The following is a 23945-nucleotide window of genomic DNA, read 5'->3' as shown; positions in this document are numbered from 1 at the left end:
TTTAAATTATGAAGAAACGAGAGGTATAAATGGATCAAAAGTTACCTTATAATGAAGAACAACAGGTCCATAAGTGGTATTAATCATCCTAGAGTCATCTTTTGTTTCAAATTCAAATGGTTTTAGACCGATTAGATAAATATATGATCTTTTATTGGTCCACACTTTATTCTATCATGATACAGCTTGATTTGGATTTTTCGAATAAATTTTGTTCGAATCGCTGTAGATGTCGTCTTACATTATAATAGATTTTTTCTCAAACTATTGAACTAATTATGACGAAACTTGACAGTAAACCTTGAAATAATCAGTATTACAAAGGAAAAATTCACATTCAGTTTATACAACAAAAAAGTCTTCTTTAGGTGTAATACTACCAAATCGTAATACGTCACATCAGGTAGCATACGAAAAGGGGTCGAAGAAAATATTCCCTTGAATTTGACAGTTGTAGGAAATTTATCCTACATTTCATTGCAGTAAAAACAATCTTTGTCATAGACATATAGATTGGGTGTTTCAACGCACCATTATTTTTTTATTTGGTGTTTCTATAGAATATTTTGGAAACTTGAGGCTACATGGTTACTAAAGCTTGTACACTGAAAAAAAGGGTGAACATTTTATTGGTTAACTTCCAGTGATGGTAATTTTCTTATATGCAATGAAAACGGTGAATATATGATTGGCTAACTTCCAGTTATGGTAATTTTCTTATATGCAATGAAACATAAAGTGAAATATTTTTCTATGGTACTGCACAAAATAAAACGTTACTCATGCCAAGTATTTCTTTATTTGAAACAGAGATAATTCCGCTCATTTTTTTTAAAAGTACAAATAAAGACTAACAGGGGAAAATAAATGGTAGTAATTAACCTACACAACAAAATCAACAAGATCATTATTTTTTTTTTTAATGATTGCACTTACCTTTAATGCGTTACTGTTAATTTTAAAACGTAATCGTTAACGTTATGTTGAAAGTGGTAAATAAACATTATTTCACATCTCAACAATCATATGTCCACCATATTGAAATTCCATCTGAACAAATTTCAAATGGAAGTATCAAAAATAATATTTCTTATTTAATAAAATTTTTGTATTTATTTTTCTTTGCGTAATAAGTAGTAATTCAGTTCAAGACCTTTATATAATTCTTTTGGCGCCTTATTCTAATTATCGAGAAAACACCAAAGCAAGTTCGACAGTTATATTTTGTTATAAGTGCAGCCATTAAGAGGAAATTTCGCATGAACCTGACGTTCACGATATACCTAGTCGAGCAGTCCCAAGGTCTGACGAGCACTTTTCTCCTGAGGACGCACTTTCCTTATTTTCTACAAAGATAGATGCAGCCTTATCCAGACAGAAGAAGGAGATTGTTTCCGAAATTGACCTAAAGCTAAGTTCACAAGCCTTAGAAAACAGCGCTCGTTCCACAGCCCACACACAGAAATTTAAGTTTGAAGGTAACAGCAAGCAGCATTCTTTCAATTCTCTTCGCCTTGACGAAATTTTCAAGGTTAAATCGTTCATCGAGAGGGGTTCCTTAGAAGCATCTTTTAAGTTGCTGGGGGAGTCTGAAGAGGCCCTGAAAGAGCGTAACAAGGTCATAAGGATCGCTGACCAGTACGGCTGGGATGTCGTCGAGGAGTATATGGACGACCCTCTTACAGACAATTCAGAAGACGCCACAAAATTGCGTCAAGCAGAATTTAGAACCAATTTAGAGACAAAGCGCTTTTGTGCATCTCTCAATTCATACCAGTCTTCAGTTGTCTTATTTTGTAGTATTCAGAAAAGTTTTATGTTCGAATGAGCAAAGCGAAGGAGAATATAATGAACATTATTTTCATTATGGTATAATAGAGATTTCCAAAAAAATGGCATTGCTCAACATAACCAACCTATCTGGACGTATATCTTCTTGTTGTATTGATGCATTATGGAGGAGATATTGACTGCATGTATTGTTTTTACATTGAATATGCATAATATGCTAGAGTCAAATTTATTCTAAAATTAACCCAATCTGCTTTATTAAATCGTTTCATGTTTCATTTTAAAGTGCATGATGATTGTATTGAAAGCAGCCTCTTAAATGAATACTTGATCCAGTTACGTGTAATCAAATGCACCCATCATTTTTTTGCCTTTTCACTTGGCCCATATATTTAGTTCTTCTCAAAAGGTGAATTATAAACCTCTTAATCAAAGTTAAAGTCTAAAAGTATAAAAATGATGAATTTTTAATTCTGAAACGAGATGATGTTCTCATTTTTTATTTATAGGTTAAAGGTTAAACCTGGATTTTCAAACTTACTCGAAAGTAAACGGTCAGCTCGATTCGCTTCTTGTTTATATCATAATGTTATAATCAATTTCAAGCATGTCGCAGACAGAACTTCAGATAATAGATCCATTGATCAGATACAACTCTGTCATCATTCCGTAAAATTTTATAAAAGTGAATTTTCCCTATTTCCATTCTCAACTTATAAGGATGCGCATCTTCAAGAGAAAAAATATCATATCTCAATCAGTTGTTGTTTGACTTCTTCCCATTAAAATCATAATGATGCATGGCATGGGTCCTAGTAAGAGGTGTTACTAAAACTTCATCGCTACAAATTGTTTATATGAAATGTTTGACGTTTCAACTAGACAAACACGTCTGAAAAACGGACACTTATAGAGTGATTCATTGTAGTATTTTTAAGAAGAATCCTTTTAGTTTTATATCCAACATATGCTGGAAGGAGAAGTTTATATCTTCTGGTCTGTGCATTCAACCGTTTGTCCGTCCCATACCAAATATTGTATTAGCTTTAAGATTTATATACCAAATTAGGGTTTGACCTGGATTAAGTTGTTAAATGAACAATTAGATTTCATACTTTGAGGGCAGCACAATGTCTTAGCTTATATAGCATTTTAAACAGTCATCCCCATTAAATGAAACACGACTAAGAACAATCCCTAATCAAATACACCTTGTAAAATACAATCTAAATTTGTTGATAAACGTAAAATTTTGTCAGAAATGTAAAAAACCTAACATTTTAAAGAAACGTGTATTCATTCTAGCAGTAATTATGCTTGTTGCGTACTAGCATACTAGTTTTACTCGGGTTATTAAACTAGTTCCACGACATTGGCCTGGTCTTGTTAATTAAATGCACGGATCAGACGGATACGTATATAACAAAATTCTTATTTAAAACGAACACCATAGTATTTACATGCGAAAAACGCCGAACTTTACGAAGACACCTTAATTCGTTACTTTCTTTGTCGCAATAACACATACAAAAATGTATAAATTAATTTTCACGCATTATCTGTATTTTTCATTTTAAGTTCTCTATTTTTCTGCCAAATAAATTACATAAGTGCAAAATAAAGTCATGCTCAGAATATTTCTGTATCACTAAAGAGAAATAAGATGTTGTAATTTCAAACATGCGACAGGGTTCTTATTTAAAAAATTCTTCTGTAATCTATATATTTAATTAAATTATAATATGAAAAGATTATAAGTTTTATATCCATGAAATTATTTTTATTCAAAACTATCTGCTTCCAGTCAGCCTTTTTTACATATTCCCCAAGTCATCGTTTGCCTTTCTTTCAACAATCTTTACGATCCTTTCTTTTGTATCTTTACCACGTTTTCTTCGATTGGCGTTATCTGTACGATAAAAGGACTGAATTATTTTTATTCTTGATCATTCTTATTCTTAAATATCACTATTTTCATGAACGAGATTGGTACAATGTTTCAACTAGTCTTTCCTTTCAAATTGAAAATTCCCGCGAATTAAGAAAGGACGTATCAATTAATGACACAAAATCGTTACACGCACTTAAAAACGTAACCACTTTCATTCTTCTTCATCCTTGAGTATTCTTGTCATCTTCTAGAATTTTGAATATACTATAATTGTACGTCATGTTATTGAAGCATGCGAATGTGGCATCTTCAGATAGTCTCACCACATGATTTTTCTGCATACCCCAGTTAATTTGATGTTCTAATGTTTGTGGTTTCATGATAGAGGGTTGCTGGTATCAAACAGGTTGGCAATTGAAATTTAATTCATCTCTTAAACTTTATTTACGAGTTGCATCATGACTTTGCAGTCTTGAGCATCAGAATACCTATGTTTTGTGGTGTAGTTAGTGTTCGTTTTGAATGTTTTGTCTTATTTAAGTGGACTTCTGTGTCTCTATATATATTTTTAACTATGTACTAAATAAAATGCACTGTACATTGAGTGTATAGCTGATAAATCTACAAGGTAATATTGTAACAATATTGTTTAAATCCACGTTGATTGAAACATTTTGTTAATGTATTTTTCTATAAGATTATTTTAGACATACCTGAAAGATCGCTAGACGAAAATTGGCTTGGTGGTTCTAAAATTGAAATATGATAATTTATAAAGACTTTAAGTATTCAAAGTAGGATTTGCATTTACATGAACTGGCTACATTTTATATGACCTGCAAAACGATCGTGATATCTATGCGACTCCATCAGACACGGTTGCTTTTTTTACTTGACGCCACAATAACGAAATCAGAGTAAAACGTTACTTCAGCATGCCATTTGTTCATTGTTATACATACTTCTTTCAAAGTTATCATATATAAAAAAGAAGATAAGGTATTATTGCCAATGAGACAACTTTCCACAAAAGACCAAACGGCACAGAAATTCACAGCTATAGATCAACGGAATGACTTCAACAATGAACAAAGCCAAAATACTGCATAGTCAGCTGTAACAGGCTCCGAAACACAAACGAAATACACTTCAAACGAGAAAAGTAATTGTCTCATTAATGAACAAAAACTGAACGAAAAACAAATATGTAACACAGAAAAAAAACGACAACCACTGAATTACAGGTTCTTGACTGGGGCAGACACATACATACAGAATGTGACAGGGTTAAACAAGTCAGCCGGATTCCAACCCTCCCCTTACCTGAGACAGCGGTGTAACAGCAACTTAAGAACGAACTATAAAAATCAGTTGAAAAAGGCTTAACTCATCAGATGGATACAAATAGAAATACATCTAACAAAATCACAAAGAGTGGAAGCAGCTGCATTTCTAGGAAAAGTGCAGTACTGTCTTGTTCATTCTTAAACAGATTTTCTAACCCAAAGTAAATACATCTAGGGTAATACATTTTAAAAAGTGTTAGTATAAGAAATATGTTTATAAGGGCGCTTAGACTCACTCAATTTTGTAGCTTATTTGATTCCGACTTCTTCGGCTTATGTTTGCATCTTAATAATTAGACTGGCTATATTAAATCCTTTTGTTATTCGAACATTTTGGATGTTTGCATTGGGCATGTGACAAATAAACAGTCGAACGACAACGATGAGCACATGCGGGGAACCAATTTTAACTAGATTGCTATTATTATATCTTAACAGTTGCACTCACAGTTATCTTCACTGAAACTTGTGATATTGCAAGCCATCTTTAATTTGATGTTGAAACAACATTATCCAACGATATAAGCAAACGCTATTATGTTTTGCTGCTTACCAAACCTGAACAAAACTTACCAACCACCTCACAAACTTCCTCATAAGAACAACCCTCTCTACATTCCTCCCATAAACCGCGCTTTTTGGTGCTCTTTAGGGAGGACATCTGCATGTTTATTTTCAATTGTAAACGGACGACGATTTTCTTCCAGCTGATTATCGTGTTCTGAAAACGATTGATGAATGTACGTGGAAATAACATACAATTTTTCTAACTATCTTTTAATTGTTTGGAAAATACTTTAGAATTAATATTTAAAAAATACTTTATCATGTATATGCACTCACATGAACGCCAATTTGAAATTAACGTTACTTAAGCAGAAAAAAGTGTATGTTTGCATGTTTTTGTCAGTTCAATATACAAAAAAAGTTTGATTGCATTTGCTAATTGGTTTGATGGCAAATCATATATAAAATACAGGATAAGAATTATGGAGAGGTTCTGCTTTGCGGAATGACAGAGATAAGATGTGTACTATTTTTGCTAAAGGAAGGTACCTTTGGAAGTGTCGGAACTTATGTCTTCCACTATGTCGCCTACGCATTTCCATAAAATTTATTGCAGTGTTTTTTGTTTTGCTTTTTACATACAAGGACATTTATTCTATCTTCGGTCAATTATTGGATGTTACATCCCAATTCCAACAGGACATAGATAGAAGAAGATGTGCCAATGAGACAATTCTCCATCCAAGTCACAATTTGTAAAAGAATAACCATTATAGGTCAAAGTACTGTTTTCAACACGGAGCCCTGGCTCACACCGAACAGTAAGCTATAGAGGGCCCCGAAAATGACTAGTGTAAAACCATTCAAACGGGAAAACCAACGGTCTAATCTATATAAAAAACGAGAAACGAGTAACACTTATGTACCACATAAAAAACGACAACTACTGAACATCAGGTTCCTCACTTAGGACAGGTGCAAACAAATGGCAGCGGATTTAAACGTTTTGGTAGGTACCAACCTTCATCCTTACCCGAAACAATAGTGTGACATCACAACATAAAAAACACACTAAAGAATATCAATTGCAATCGCTTAACTCAATCAAATAGATCCGGAGAACGGAAATATTTTTTACAAAATAAATAATTTTGCTGTTAATAGTACGAGAAACAAAAGTGAAAATTTATAATCATACTAAACACTTATCAAAGTTGGTATATATGTATATATATATATATATATATATATATATAGATATAGATATAAAATATAGATAAACATTAAATAACAAAAAACATTACAATTGTGTCAACAGGTGAAATTAACTTTAAAGTACGATTTGAGACTACTCGCAGTTACTGAAAGCTAGTTAAAAGCTAAAATCAAATAATAATTAAAAGAATTATGCATCAGAGACAAAATTCAACTAAAACACAACCGTGGGAATTAGTATTCTAACGTCATGGACAATCAAAGAAAGACATGACTTGTGCAATACCAAAAATAAAGGTATGGACAGGCTGTAGGATAGTTAGGAGTTAACCTCTATATAGGAAAATGAACGTGGATGTGTATTTATTCATCCCGCTTGAAAAAAATCAAATTTAGTCATGTTTTAATTTGCTGATAATAAAATCGATATTTGTGCCAATGTAAACTATATTCAAAGATCTAATTACAACATTTACTTATAATTTTGTTTAAAGGTTCGATGAGTTTACACGGATCACACAGTAATTTCCGCGCTTTTAGTACAATATTTGAACAAGAACATTTAAAAAGATAGGACCTTTTTCACTATGCGTTTTTAACTATATGCTGAGCTCGCCACTTAGATAACCAATAGGAATGGACTTCAGTACTCATTCGGATAAATAAGTCTAATCATGCAACAAATATATGTTCGAATTCAAAGTCCTTAATCTTTTCAATAATTGTCGCTGTTTTCCCTACGATTCATTTCTTGAGAAATTCGCGGTGGATTTTGAACATTGGTCGTTCCTATTTAATTTTCATTATTGAAAAACCTTCATCTGGTACGCTCAGGACCAAAACTAAGGAAGCTAAATGTATATATATATGTATATATATATATATTTTCCAAAAGACCAAATGAGTGAAAAAGTATATTTTAACAAAACGCATTTGACTAGCAGGTCGAACAACTGATGTTCTTAAACCCTGCTGACTGCCATTGGCGATTGCCAAATAAACGGATCACAGGATGTAACAAAACAGATCTTATTATTAAATTATTACCAAACAGAAAACAATGAACTTGCGGAAAAGATGGTCTACCGCAAACATGAGGTGCAAAAATTTGTACACCATATCCGGATTTCGACAATTAATGTCTCTTCAGTGATGTTAGGAATCGAAACGGTATTTGGAAGGCCATATTGTTTACCTCAATTAAGGATAGACTCTTTGAATTTTGAAAGAGTCAAAATAGGATGAACGGATCATATAAACCCGAAGGCAAATATAAAACAAGCCCAAACGAAAAAATATAAACAAGTCTAAAGTGAAAACAACGTTCAAACCTATGATTGCGTTGGATAAAAACCGCAATTTTTATACGTGTGCATGCAAAACAAATTTCTTGGTAGAGGGGTCTAAATACAGCACAAACAACATTTTCCAAAAGACCAAATGAGTGAAAAAGTATATTTCAACAAAACGCATTTGACTAGCAGGTCGAACAACTGATGTTCTTAAACCCTGCTGACTGCCATTGGCGTATAAAAATTGCGGTTTTTATCCAACGCAATCATAGGTTTGAACGTTGTTTTCAATTTAGACTTGTTTATATTTTTTCGTTTGGGCCTGTATTATATTTACCTTCGGGTTTATATGATCCGTTCATCCTATTTTGACTCTTTCAAAATTCAAAGAGTCTATCCTTAATTGAGGTAAACAATATGGCCTTCCAAATACCGTTTCGATTCCTAACATCACTGAAGAGACATTAATTGTCGAAATCCGGATATGGTGTACAAATTTTTGCACCTCATGTTTGCGGTAGACCATCTTTTCCGCAAGTTCATTGTTTTCTGTTTGGTGATAATTTAATAATAAGATCTGTTTTGTTACATCTTGTGATCCGTTTATTTGGCAATCGCCAATGGCAGTCAGCAGGGTTTAAGAACATCAGTTGTTCGACCTGCTAGTCAAATGCGTTTTGTTAAAATATACTTTTTCACTCATTTGGTCTTTTGGAAAATGTTGTTTGTGCTGTATTTAGACCCCTCTACCAAGAAATTTGTTTTGCATGCACACGTATAAAAATTGCGGTTTTATCCAACGCAATCATAGGTTTGAACGTTGTTTTCAATATAGACTTGTTTATATTTTTTCGTTTGGGCTTGTATTATATTTGCCTTCGGGTTTATATGATCTGTTCATTCTATTTTGACTCTTTCAAAATTCAAGAGTCTATCCTAAATTGAGGTAAATTCTATGGCCTTCCAAATACCGTTTCGATTCCTAACATCACTGAAGAGACATTAATTGTCGAAATCCGGATATGGTGTACACATTTTTGCACCTCATGTTTGCGGTAGACCATCTTTTCCGCAAGTTCATTGTTTTCTGTTTGGTAATTATTTAATAATAAGATCTGTTTTGTTACATCTTGTGATCCGTTTATTTGGCAATCGCCAATGGCAGTCAGCAGGGTTTAAGAACATCAGTTGTTCGACCTGCTAGTCAAATGCGTTTTGTTAAAATATACGTTTTCACTCATTTGGTCTTTAGGAAAATGTTGTTTGGGCTGTATTTAGACCCCTCTACCAAGAAATTTGTTTTGCATGCACACGTATAAAAATTGCGGTTTTTATCCAAAGCAATCATAGGTTTGAACGTTGTTTTCAATTTAGACTTGTGTGTATATATATATATATGTATATATATATTTAAATGAAAAAAGGTCTTAACAAAATGCACCGGAATGTTTGCTTGAATGAGGGGCGACTTTTTTTCTGTCGAATTATATAATTCAAAGATCAGAAATGAATATGTATTATCTAAATCATACGTTATTGGAAAAAAATATCTACTTAGCTACACTTTTTATTCATCTTCGGTAATTGGAGGTCTAGCAGCAGCGATACAATTAAGATATATGGTATTATTCAGGCCCTACACAGGGGATAGGAGGGGGAAGGAAATCCTCCTTTGAAAGCCTTTACACACTATTTTACTCGGACTTTATTTAAACACTTAGTATTTAAGATTTTTATCAACTCAACATACTATATAATGAATATTCACACCTTTCAAATACACTTTAGCACAAGAATGTGATTCATTCGTCGTTTTTAACAAACTGCCAGCCATTTTTGATTAAAGATGCAATTGATATGTATACAGACAATCAAAGTAAAATATGCCAATTTATACTGTACTCGATGTAAAAAGATAAAAGAAGAAGTTTAAGAAACTGGATAAGCTCAGAAGTAAATTACCAGTAACAGTAAATTATAAAACAGACAATTACGACCATTTCCAATATCTTTTATAACTTTTAATATCCATATTGTACAGCGAAGATAAAGGCACCAAACTGGAATTGTGTCACAGTTTGTTATTAAGTTTTCTCGCTTTTATATTTCTTTTAAAAACACATATTTTTAGTAAGTCTTACTATCTTTTTTTTTGTAATATCTTCATGTGTATGTCCTTCTTTGGGAGACAAAGTACAACTGTAACCAAAGCTCCAAAAAGTATCGCAGTTTTCATTATTACTCAGATTCTGAATTTTTTTTCGATAAGATTAGAGTAAATAATATATTTATAATGCAGTAAAGCAGGCATTTTCTCATTCTTTTTTGAAATGGTCCTGTCTTGTTTTTTTCTATTTTATCGACTAATCTAAAAAAAAGTATTGTATTTTAGCATAGTATATATTTTAGTAGTTTTTCATTAAAAAGGTTTTTATAGGCTACTAGCTGAAAGTGGTTTGTCATACTCAAATGAATGTTGATTTGAGCTACTTTCAAAAAATGTTGATAATTAAATGAAAATATATCTTGTACAATATAAATCCTGTTAATAAGCTTAAAGTTGTTACCTTGTGTTTGTAGAGTAGCCGAATAATTACCTTTATGTTTGTCAACGTGAACATATTTAAAGGATGGATACGCTATGATTTTGATTGACATTCATGATACGACTTGGTGGATTGATATAATTGGATAGTTATTGAGAGGTTCATTCTTCTGCTGGTTAAATGGACATTAGCTACGATTTAGAAAAAAATAAAAATACGATTCTTTCGTTTCAAGCAGGGTTTTCGCTGGAAAAATCCATTTAGTTTACTTTTTTCTGGTTTCTTGGACTTAACCTGATCAGACAGTATTTAGAATTTACCTTGAACTCGTTATGACTTTGACAGAAAGTCAATGATCAGCTGAGTGCATTTTAAAGCTGTAGGCAATAATGGACTAATTAATAAAGGTGCTGATTGTATTATTTCTTGAAGTGGTGTGGTTAAATGGCGTCACATATCACCTAAAGGATTTATTTACAGCTTTGCAACGCACTTGTTTGAATCATAGTTTTACGTTCCTGGTTTTCTTTTTGACGATGGTCCGGAAAAGCAAACTGCTTTTATGACAAAAACTGTTCGTAGACAAGTAAAATCTCCAACTTTATAAACTTTTTCCTCTAACTTTGATAGAGCTAATTGACCTGAAGTGTGTACCAGTACTTTACAACTGTGTTGACGATGCAGTATGTTAATCATAGTTTTACGTCTTGACTTTTTCTTTTTACGATGGTCTGGAAAAAAAAGTATTTGGTACGACGAAATGAACTCAATTGTGAAAAAATCTCTGACTTTAATCTAGACACTGCAATTAGACGGGAAAATATCTATCAGATCAACTTTTTGAAGATGAATCTCGTGTTCCTAGAAGTAAAAAAGTATGATTTTATGATCTATATTTCAATTTTACAGTATCTTTTGAAAAACAAAATGTTTAGTGTATAATCATTAAAAAATAAGATTTGTAGAATTATCATAGAAAACAAAGGGGCAAACTGATCTGTTTTTGTTAGAAAGAAGGAAAATTTAAAAAACAAATATGTTTATGTTACTAGTAGTTGTTAGTTGGCGAAAAGAAATGAAAGTGGCGAGAAATATATTTTTTTGGCGAAAGAGGTGGCGAAAAAGAAAATTGCTACAGGGGAAACACTGGTTTCAAGTGTTAATAAAAGCGGGGAAAAATAATATTTCATTATAGGTAGTTAATTTGGACCAACTTAGTCAAAGTAAGCTCGAAAACATTACTGCCGTAATTCGACCTCATGTGAATCAGCATTTTTGTAAACGTTTACTTTTTTTTTAACCAATAACATGAAATAAAACAGACCTAGACAAAATCGAAATACACGTGTTCGTTATCTTTGTATTAAGTTTATATCGGATTATATGACCGTTGGCTGTCTTCGGAGGTCATCTCGATGGTTAATTTTTTTTTACTTATTGTGATTGGTTTACTCCTGGTTTGAGTACATTTATTCATAAATACTATCTATTTGTTAAGTGAACAAAAAAAAACAATAAATCAAATGAGCATTAAGGTGTTACACCACTAATTGGGGCCCGGCCAGAAAGTTGTACATATTTAACACAAAATAAATCCTTCGCATGAGTGTAACTTTCAAAATATGTAGAATATATAGGTATTTTTGGTATCAAATGAAAGCTGAATGACTGGTGATCATCGTAGAACACTTTTTGACCCATAATTTGGAATATTAAAAAAACTGCATTAAATTTTAAAATGAGGGTACATTTTACCTGTTTGTCAGATCTGAAGTACCTGTTTTGGTACATCCTAAGTTCCGGGAACCAATTCTTTCTTATATGCCATTAAAGGTATGTTGATTTTTTCAGTACAAGACACCATAAAGTGTTGCTTTGACATGCAATGATTGTCACTTCATTTGAAATTAAAGCAAAAGAGCTGTGCCTGCTTGAAATTGAGCAATTTAGCATAGAAAGCAATAGTGTCATGAATAAGTGGTGTACTTCCTATTACAGAGAATCATCAGAAATTCAATTTTTAGAAGTTGTACCTATTCCAATGAAAATTAGTCATATTTGATGACAGTAATCATGTTTAATCATCTTTTTTGGATGAACAATTCTTTTTATGAGAATTTTCAGCTCTTAAATTGACATAATAAGGTATTTTAGCCTTTTATGGTCATACAACATGCATGCAGTTAAAACATGACACCAATTTCTTATTTCTGCATTATTTGAGATTGAAATCAATAAAACATGTATATTATGACTTGTTTATGGTAAAAATATAGCTCTTGGTCTATTTATCCTATGATTTTTCAAGTTTTATTGGTTTTATTATGGTAGCCTTTTACAATCTAGGCAATTGGTATATTCTCATATAAGAATTCCAAAATCTCACTGTACATGCAATTTTGAACCAGTTTAGCAAGTTATCCAGCTGAGGGATATAGAAATTGCTATTAATAATCTATGTTGTACCACAGAGGTATTGTTTGTAACAAAAATGTCCCTTTTCCAATTTGAAGAAAAAAGGGGGGACAATATTCTCAATTATGTCTTAGGTTTGGACTAATATATTTTTATTAAATGAACAACCTCTGTTAAAAATATGACTATTAGTAAGCACATTGCTTTCCTAATAGAAATTAATAAATAGAACAATGCTATTGAGCATAAAAAAAGTGTATTGGCCATTGGTAATATCCATATGCACTTTTCTTTGAATAACCTATATGTTACTACCAGTCCAATTTGAGCTTAAAATTAGTAAAATAGAATTTGGACTAAGGCATTATAGGTTTTTATTGCTTGAAATAGATCATAGAATGAAATAAAGTAATGCTGAAGTCAATATAGCAAGTTTGGTTCTGTTATATTGTATAATATTTATATTCAGGTATCTTTCATTGTGTTGTGCCAATTTTATTTGTTAAAATTAAATAAATAGTAAAAGCTCTAATATTTTTGTCAATAATCTTATTTCAAGTCAATGGATTCATTTAACATACTGTAACGAAATGTGTGTCCCCTGAAATGGAACTTGGTTGCCCTAAAATTGTGTGATGACGTTGTTTAAATCTTACCGATATTTGACTTTTCTTATTATATATTTCTTGATTAACTATGTATACACATTGTTAACTTTTATTATTCTTGCCTATGTTTTTACATTCGGAACACCTGTGAATTGACGTACAACGACGTCAGTTCCGGTTTTGGTAATTTAGGTATTTTCCTAAATGGTAAATGGTAAACCAAAATGGTAAACGGTAAATTGTTTTTTTATTATACGAGTCTGTTATTCTTACAAACATCGAGAGTTACCACACAAAAACCTATAGGCCCTACTCAAATCTAACTTTTTATATCTGAGTCATTACCTTACCAGAGGTACCAAACCTTACCAGTGTGTATTCAGAATACCATAGTACCACATACTAGTAGTACCACGCTACCAAAGAAGGGTCACCAGTTATATATTTTATTTCCTATATACGGTTACATTCCAACCAAACACATTCTTATAGCAACGCACTAAGGGATACACATTTATAGTTTAACACTAAGGCCCGACCGCTCGGTTTTCGTTACAGTGGTGGCAGCGGAGGCACGTACCTACATTTTTATATTCTTACAATAAGTGTAACTATATTTAAGATAAGGCATAAATGAATATAAGTAAAATGGATAGCGCGGGAAAAATTTGAAACACCTAGGTTAACTGCCCAGGGTAGACCAGTGCTCTCCCGATCTCGGTCCTGTAAAATATTCCATGATCTGACGCCGACCGGAGAGATAAGCATAAAAGTAAACCAAGATCAATGGCCCTGACAAGAGAATACGAATAGATACGAAAAGGATGGTATACATCATACTGACAATAGGCCAATGTCAGGGGATCTATCACCATCGAGGAAAGTGGCCATTGACCAAGGGAAAAACCCGGAAGTTTCAAATAGGACAATGGTTGTGCATTTGGAAAAAAATGCGGCGCGGCCGGTAAAACAGAATTTTGGTGAAGAGTCAAGCACTCTTTTGGACCATGCTGCCAGAGGGTCAAGGTATGGGTTTTTGAGTTTGAAAGCAATGGAGACTGCTGAGGGAGACTCCGGGAATACAAGACGAGTCGCGACGTCTTGTGAATCCGATGCCTGACGGGGTATATGGGATTCGGGAGATTTACCTAGGACTTTGGACCGGGGCGTACCCCATAATCAGGGGGCAACATACCAAGCATTATCTTTGACGTCCCGCGGACGATTCAGAGTGGCGGTTAACGGGAACGACCATGAACACCGTACTGATGAAATGACCAGTAATTTAAATTATGCTGGCATTAGCAATGAACCAAATTTTGAGTGTGATTATGATATAAACGTACAAAATACAAAACATTACAAAAAGAAACCAGCACTTTATGATGGGGAGAGTAATTGGGAAGACTATTTAGTTCAGTTAGAATTAATTGCAGCAATTAATAAATGGTCTGACAAAGAGAAATCTTTAGAACTAGCTACTAGTTTAAGAGGTACCGCCCAAAGTATTTTAACCGATTTAAGACCAAGATGCGGACCAATTTTATGCAACTGACAGCTGCCTTAGTGTCTCGTTTTCAACCAGAAAATCAATCAGAAATGTACAGGGCGCAAATGAAAAGTAAAATACGTGGACCCACTGAAAAAAAATCCTGTGTGAGGCCGAGACATAAAACGTCTAGTAAGATTAGCATATCTATCATCTCCGATGGAGGTTAAAGAACAATTAGCACGCGATTGTTTTATTGATTCCCTAAATAACTTTTTCTTGTTACCATTGTTGGGTTTCCGGTAATTTTAAAAGGGAATGTCCCCTTTTGAATTACCGATCCCAAAGGCTAAAATTTCTTCAATATCATTCATTAAAATATTCTATAACAAACATATTCAAAATTATAAAACAATATTTAATCAAATTTAATTAATCTTTGGAATGTTCATTGTTCATATACGTCTTCACGCAAAGCTGGAATTCCGCACTGTTCTTTATGATCCTTTAGTCTTGTAAATGTTCATATAGCACCAACATCTCTTCTTCTCATAACGATTGTTCATAAAACACAAGTTCTGTTTATTTTGACGAATGTTTATAGGTCACCGACATATTTTTTCACTTGACGAATGTTCATAAAGCACTAACACATCTTCTTCGCGTGATGAATGTTCTTACATCAGAACTAATTCTGTGTATTTTGACAAATGTTTTTAAAGCACCATCAAATATTCTCAGCGGGACAAATGTTCATAAAACACTATTGTACAATTGAATTTCCTGAAAATAAGTTACATTTTTAAACAATCCATAAATGTAAGCAATATTAACTAAAATTTGAAATTAATTAACCGTCAATTCAAAAAAATACTCTTTCCCTTATACAATTTACATGGACTTTTATCTTTAAAAATCAAACTCAATAATCCTTGGTACAAGTATATCTATGTCTGCAACAATGAGACGGTGATACACAAATTTGTTATCCGACTGCAAATGCCTATTCATGTTTGGGGACAAACATTATTTTTCAAAGGTGTGGAAAGTGTAACGAAATGGTGGTCCCCTGAAATAGAACTTGTTTCCCCTAAAATTGTGTGATGACGTTGTTTAAATCTTACCGATAATTGACTTTTCTTATTTTATATTTCTTGTATAACTATGTTTAAATATTGATAACTCTAAAACGTTTTATTATTCTTGCCTATGTTTTTACATTCGGAACACATGTGAATTGTTTATTTCAATTGACATACAATGACGTCAGTTCCGGTTTTGGTAATTTAGGTATTTTCCGAAATGGTAAATGGTAAACCAAAATGGTAAATGGTAAAATAAATCGGTAAATTGGTTTACCTAAGTATAAATACGGCGGATAATACGCTGGGCAAGTAACACACGTTAATTCCTAGCGATTTTGATATACGTACAGATACCATGTACCAAACCAAGTCGTAACCAGACAGCCAACACTATTACAATGTCCAAGGAGACTACGTCCGTATAATGTGGATTTGTTAATTCCTTTCCAAGTTGCATTTAGAGAATAACTTCTCGAGAGAAACTTTATCTTTTGGCATTGAACTTGATTTACCATTTGCCGATTACCAAACTAATATTAGTAAACTTTCTGGGTATATTTTTCCGCTGTCCATTTTCTTTAATTCACGATATTCTAAGGTTCATAAAGTATTTAATTGTTATTCTTACAAACATCGTGAGTTACCATACAAAAACCTAAAGGCCCTACTCAAATCTACCCTTTATATCAGAGTCATTACCGTACCAGAGGTACCAAACCTTACCAGTGTGTATTCAGAATACCAGAGTACCACATACTAGTAGTACCACGCTACCAAAGAAGGGTCACCAGTTATATATTTTATTTCCTATATACGGTTACATTCTAACCAAACACAGTCTTATAGCAACGCACTAAGGGATACACATTTATAGTTTAACACTAAGGCCCGACCGCTCGGTTTTCGTTATACTACAAATAACAAACAAATAGGCATGCATTTACAAAAGTGCTAAATGATTCATCATTAAATATTCTCAGATACAATGATATATGATAAACTTCGAGCGCACATGTAATTTATAAAATATGTGTGTATACCCATGCCGCTAGACGAAGGGGCATTCAGCGTTTAATGGCTTTATAGAGAAATGGCCCGTTATTACTTGGAATATTGCAATTTCTTGCTTTTAGCACTATATCTTCTGTTTTCCTCATGGACAAAGCTAAAAACCAAGACTCGCACACGGAGTTCAAATTTAGGCAGTGAATCACTAACCATTCTAGAGTTTTATCCCTTTATGATTTGAAAAAGAATCATTTTTTTTTTCGTTTCCGCACTATAAGAACTCTTTAAAAGTAGCAGTGACATTCAATGCTCTCTCAAAAAAAGTTTATTTTTACGTATTATAAGCAAAGTTGAGCTTAGGCATTCATGTTCTCAGGCACATTCACCTTCTATTTTATCATTACATTGATTAGTCCCTGTTGGTGTCTGTCGTTCAGAAGCTGAAGTCTCGTCTATAATACACAGTGATGGCGTTTATTTGTTGGATGAGCATACTGGATACTTGTATATTCTGTTAATGCTTGGGTCTTCTTGACTTGTTGGAGGATATCGTAGATGTTGGGGTGAGTATTATGAATTCTCTTCGTAATCTCGTTGTGCCAACTTCCAGGTGGTCGTTAGTACCGGGTTCTTCGGTCAAAAAGTAGTTCCATTAATAGCGGTATCATCCAACCCCAAAATCTGTCATGTAGTCGGTAAAAGAGAGATGAAAGATACCGAAGGAACATTCAAACACATAGGTAGAAAATAAACTGGCAACGCCATGGCAAAACAAAAAGATCAAAAGACAACAGTATATAAACCACAACATAGAAAACTAAAGCCCGAGCAAAGCGTTGTTGTTGCAGCGGATACGTTGTCAGCTTCAGAGATCTTTTTATATTTATTGAATCAACAATAACTATTTCTGAATACAGGACAGATCACTCTGCTATTATATTTTCTTTTACCTTAGCTAAGCGGCGAAAATGTTATTTGAAATTTATTTACCAGCTTTTAAGTGATTCTGCATATGTAGAAATTTTTTTTTTTTTTGCATCAGAGATACTGTTTCCGAGTATTTCTTGGCTGTGTTTTTAAACATTTTTTCATGTTCAGTTATCATGAAGGAATCAGCTATTTTTTAGAGGTTCTAAAAATGGAAAGTCATAATCTTACCATCCATCTCCTACTGAATTTAAAATTCAAGGAAGAAAAGAGGTTTTCAAAAGACTATTTTAATAAATAAAACCACGTTAATCGTACACGTAAACTCTAAAACTAACAAAAACCAAAAGGGAGCTCATGTAAATAGATATAAACAATTCACCAAAGTTTCGTGCAAATTGGTTTAAGCGTTTTTTTAAAGCAGGCAAACATGGATGACACCTTGTTTAATCCGTACAAAGTGTAACCGAATTAAAACTTTTTATACGATCAGACATGAAACAACTTTATACAAAAAACGCAATATCTTCCTTCGGAAGGCTTATGAGGAAACAGAAAACTTTTTCCATGATATTGTCAAAGTTTAGAATTTATAATTCCGTAAAAACTAAGTAACCTAGACAGGTCATCACATGACACTTAAAAATCTCTTTATAAAATTAGAAAAAAAAGTAAAAACAAAAAAATAATGAACTCCGAGGAAAATTCAAAACGGAAAGTCCCTTATCAAATGGCAAAATCAAAAGCTCAAACACATCAAACGAATGGATAACAACTGCTTAATCCTGACTTGGTACAGGCAAATTCTTATGTAGAAAATGGTGGATTGAACCTGGTTTCATAGCTAGCTAAAACTCTCACTTGTATGACATACACTGTTCCTTAAATTCATTTCTTAAACCACTGCATTGACTTAGATCGATACTTGTATCCAGGCAATAATATGTGAGCTATTGTCATCACCTGGCACCCGTTGTAAAAAAAATTTACCCATCTGAAACTACTAAACCAAAACATACCTAACTTAAACGTGTTCAGCAAATGAGATTTACAAATTAGTCAACATTGCCGAATTTGTCAATCAGTCATTTTCCATTGAAATAATGTTTTTATGTATTTTTGCATCTTTGCAGAAACTTTGAATAATAGAGAGTAACTTTAAACAGCAGAAATGTTAGGACTTTATTAAGATCATATACCAAAATCTTCAACGAACCCCATATAGGAGTAATTTTATAACTTTTCTATGTTTTGTAACATCAAATTTTCTTAATAACACAAAATCTGTATTTACATGCTAGTACCGAAGCCCAGCAGGCTACAGTGCTGAAAATACTCTCAAAGACTAGCAGCCAACCAGCTGATTCTTTGAAGGATTTAATGCCTATGAATGGTATTTTTTTCCATTTTGGTACATAGAGAAAACCTTTATATAGCATAAATGATCAGATAGATGAGATCTTTAATAGGTCAACATGGTTTAAATGGTCAACTGAACCCACATAAAAGAAGACATTGTACTTGAAAGGATTCTGCGTTTCTTGCAGAAACTTTGATAGATAGAGAGAAACTTTTAATAGTAATATTGTCTAGCACAATAAGATCTAATAAACGGTCAACATGGCTGAAATCGTCAAAAGATTTTTTTAGCTTTTGTCCTTGAACGCTGTGTTTTATTCATTTAAATGAAGCTATAATAAAGATAGAATCTTCATAAAGTTACAAAGATAAGTAAAATAAGATCTACAAATAGGTTGACATGCCTACAGCTGCCATCTGAAAAATTATAGGAATTATTTTCCTTAGACAACGAGTTTTAATATTTTTTCTGTTTTTTGCAAAAACAAGGCTGAAAGCAAAAATATTTAACAGAATAAGTTATTCAAATAAGCCAATAAGACCGAAAGTGTCAATTGATTCCTCATAGGAGTTGTTGTCCTTGACACTTGAATTTATATTACTCCATTTTGCTTTTTCTGGCGGAAACGATAACAGATGGAGGTATAAAAAAAGGAAGCGAAATACATCGAATTCAGGTAATACTTATTCAAAGTCTAAAACTGTTGATTCATTTATTTTCTTGGGTACCAATTTTCGTGGATATGAGAAAACTGACATGTACGTGGTTATCTAGTTTCGTGGTATTGCTGAAGTCTAAATACAAGTCTATAGGAAATTTTCATTCGTTGAATATTTTATTTCGTGGTTCACCTTTACCCACAAAATCCACGAAAATTGGTATCCAACGAATTATAATGAATTCACAGTACCTGAAACAGCTATCAAGTTGTTTTCGATTATACGACGAAATATAAATACAAACTATAAGTACATATAAGTAGATATGGTATAAGTGTCAATGAGACAATACTCCATCCATGTCACAATTTGTAAAAGTAAACCATTATTGGTCTTCAACACGGAGCCTTGGCTCACACCTAACAGCAAGCTATAAAGGGGCCAAAAATTACTAGTGTAAAATCATTCATACGGTCTTATATATATTAGACTTGTTTTAATCACTTAAGATTTTAGTTTCAACGTAGATTTTGAAAAATGGTCACATCACTGGACAGCATCAAAATGATGAGAAATTGTCTCTTTTATAACCCATCAACTTTTTTTATCACAGCTGTTGTTTATTCTGACATGAACTGAACTGCAAGGTAATGTCAGATATTAACACATATTAACGAGTGTCTTGTAATTTCCTTTGGGAAAAGGAAGAGATTTCTATTTTTCTGCAATAGAACATTCTTCTGTATGAATCTCTGTGTATGCCTGATCTGAGGTACTATGTTCTGCGTTCAATGTCGATAAACTGGTTCTGAGTTTGCTTGAATGAATTTTGTGAGAATGATACTTGCTAACAATTCTCAAAGATGTATATAGTAAATATTATGAAAATTATATTCTGTTGTATTTCAATTAAATTGTTAAATAACAAAAATAAGATTATATATTTCATTTGAAAATGTAGGTATGTCATTTATGTAAAAAGATTATGACAATTGATGCTATATGTAATTTATTCAGATTTGAAAAACAAGAAAAAAATATATATCTTACTATTATTTAAAAATCTTATTATATAATTAAGACACATAATTTATCGTTTTATAGTATAAATCAAATCAACTGTAAATAAAAGGGTTACGTTTTAGTAAGCAAATATTCGTGTGTTCAAAATTCCATTGACAATAAAACAAATGTAACATTGGCCAGTTACTTGTGACACATTTTAGGATCATATGAGTAATAAGACTATCGAAAAGTCTGTAAAGATATTCAGTAATGCCAATCTGTAATCTAATGGAAAAAGATAGAAAAAAGGGGGTTGATAAAGTAGGATCTCTGTGATGCGAGCTTATTTAATGTAATATAGTTACATGTTTATAGTAGGCAGTGACGTCAAATTCAGTATCGGAATACCCGACAAGCTTTTAGATTAGTGAAGCGGCTGTTTCTACGCAAACTGTCCGACATGGACCAGCTAGGATATTTTTCAAACCTCGCAAACCAGAACTTTTTTATATTTTTTTTTACGTAAAAGCTTCATTTATGGGTCAACTATAGATCTTTCGAACAGTGTAAAGTACGAAAAGGTTTAACCAACCGTTTAGGAAAACAATTTCTCAGAATAATCAGCGGTAATTTTTTTTTTATCAAGAAGCAAGTTGTTGACCATTTTAATTTTTTCAGTATATACATGTTACATTTTCTAAATAAAGGCATTTTGTAAAATTACTAATTTTTAAAGGCAAACTATAAAATGCTTGAATATAAATTTTAGAACAAAATACAACAAATAACCTATTCAGTTTCATATATTTTGTTGAAAACGGATATCATTGATCAATAGGCAGCAGTCCTTTTGTGCCAATTGTTTTTCTTGAGATGTATCATTTGCGCCAAATATCATTTTTCAAGTATATCATTTGCGCCAATAGGAATTCTTTGAGTCTTTACAGTCTTACGAATTAAGACGATAATAGTCTACAAACGTAAAATCTCAGGATTCGAACAAGCCAAAATCAAGGATTTGTGTCCTGCTCTAGTAATATTTATATATGCATTTTGAACATTATTTCACAAGTCGCCTTTCTAATAAGGTTAGTTTGTTCTGGTCACGAGCGTCAAATTATATAACAAATCATATCTATGATAGACAAATAATCATAAAAAAAACAGACGATAAAATCACTTGAATATAACTGTCCTATTTATATGTGCTTGAAACAAATTACATGATAGTCTTTGTAGTTCATGCCCTTTTTGGAAGATATATTATTCGAATTATCTAACAAATGATATGATTAATGTAAACCCGGTAATCACACTGCGACATCTATGATATACAAAGCATTGACAAAACAAATTACCACAGTTATTAATATACAGCATACAATGTCCATCTCCCTACCGACATCGGTCCATTTAATTTCCTCTTCGTTTTCTTTTTCACTATAATTTTCCTTTTTTCTCCTAAAACAGCACAGTTTACGGCGTACTTTTCTAGAAACATTTACAAATCCCCGCATAAAATTGGTGACCGGGTATTCACCCTCCCGATGATAGTATCGTGAACTTAAAATAACCATCCAAACAATGAAAGCACTAATGCAAACATCAGCAAATAGAAGAATAGATATTGAAGATATTCGTGGAATTGAAGTTGCGGGAAGATTTTCAGATGAAATAGTCAAGAAGACTGTGATTGCCAAGAGAACAGTTACAGCATATCCAACTCTTTCTCCGCTTTCTGGTGGAAGTAAAAACACTAAAATGTTTAAAATAATCATCACACAAATTGGGAGAATAAGATTAAGAACGAAAAACATGGGATGGCGTTTAAGTTTCATTGCAAATTCTAAGAGTTGAATGTTTTCTCTTTTTGTAACACTTGATTCAATAAATTCCCATGTTTTTTGTGGATTGAACCACTCCTGCACAACATAATCGTAAATCGGAACGACAACTATTTCCTCATTTGCATATCCTCATGGTAATATCTCAAGTTTGCAAATCTGTGTATCAAATGGATATCTCGAAACGTCCGCATTACAGAATACCTCATAATTATCTCCAGCGGTCCACGTAACAATACCATTACTCTGTACTCTGATAACATTTTCGTCTTTATAAATGAAATTTACACCGTCATATGGATTTCCAATAATAAAAGATGGTTTCCAAATTATATGCTCTTGCAGAGTAAATTGTTCGACTCCGTTTTCTGTGCTATTCCAAGATATAGTCTGATCAACCCAACTTATATTAAAGTATCCAGTTAAACTTAGTTTTTCTTCAACTTTGTTAAATTCCTGAATATATATTAAATGAAAAAACATATTTATGTTCACTTTCGATTTATGGTCAAGGACTGGTCGCAAATTTATGTTTTTACCACCGGTTATATTTTTGAAGAACGTGTCAAAACTCCTATATGATATCGAATAACTTTCTCTGAAAAATGATAACAGTAGTATCAAAATTACTACACATCCACCATTTTGCATCTTCATTTTTCCAACTTGGACTTGGAGTTAATCTGTCAATTAAAGAACATTTACATTTGATCAAACATTCTAATTAACGAACATATTGTGTTTTTTTTTCACCATTTTTACTTCAAGAGGCCAAGCTTTTCATATTGTGTTTGTTTTTTGTTGGCACAGCACAACAAACTGCATCCTATTCAATAAGATGTTGCAGTATATGATAATTCTTATTAGAATTATTCTGTTTTTAGCATTGTTTACGAAAATACACAGCAGCTATGTGTGCATCTACAAAAGCAATTAGTGAAAGTCTCTTGTCTTTGT

At 32.5% G+C, this 23945-nt stretch overlaps 2 long non-coding RNA genes across 4 annotated transcripts in view; one reads left to right on the top strand and one right to left on the bottom strand.

Annotated features, from left to right (window-relative positions):
• The window catches only part of LOC127728195 (uncharacterized), a 415364-nt gene that overhangs the window by 375102 nt on the left and 16317 nt on the right, over window positions 1–23945 (top strand). The window lies entirely within an intron of this gene.
• On the bottom strand, window positions 3596–5730 carry LOC127728191 (uncharacterized). The gene is made up of 3 exons (XR_007994030.1): window positions 5602–5730; window positions 4396–4431; window positions 3596–3700 (listed from the first exon to the last, which is right to left on the bottom strand). It is a non-coding gene; the product is annotated as an uncharacterized LOC127728191 (long non-coding RNA).

This window comes from Mytilus californianus, unplaced genomic scaffold, assembly GCF_021869535.1.
Source record: "Mytilus californianus isolate M0D057914Y unplaced genomic scaffold, xbMytCali1.0.p SCAF_2, whole genome shotgun sequence".
Taxonomy (NCBI): Eukaryota; Metazoa; Mollusca; class Bivalvia; order Mytilida; family Mytilidae; genus Mytilus; species Mytilus californianus.
The sequence above is the reverse complement of the archived record's forward strand: the minus strand, read 5'-3'. Positions and strand labels throughout refer to the sequence as shown.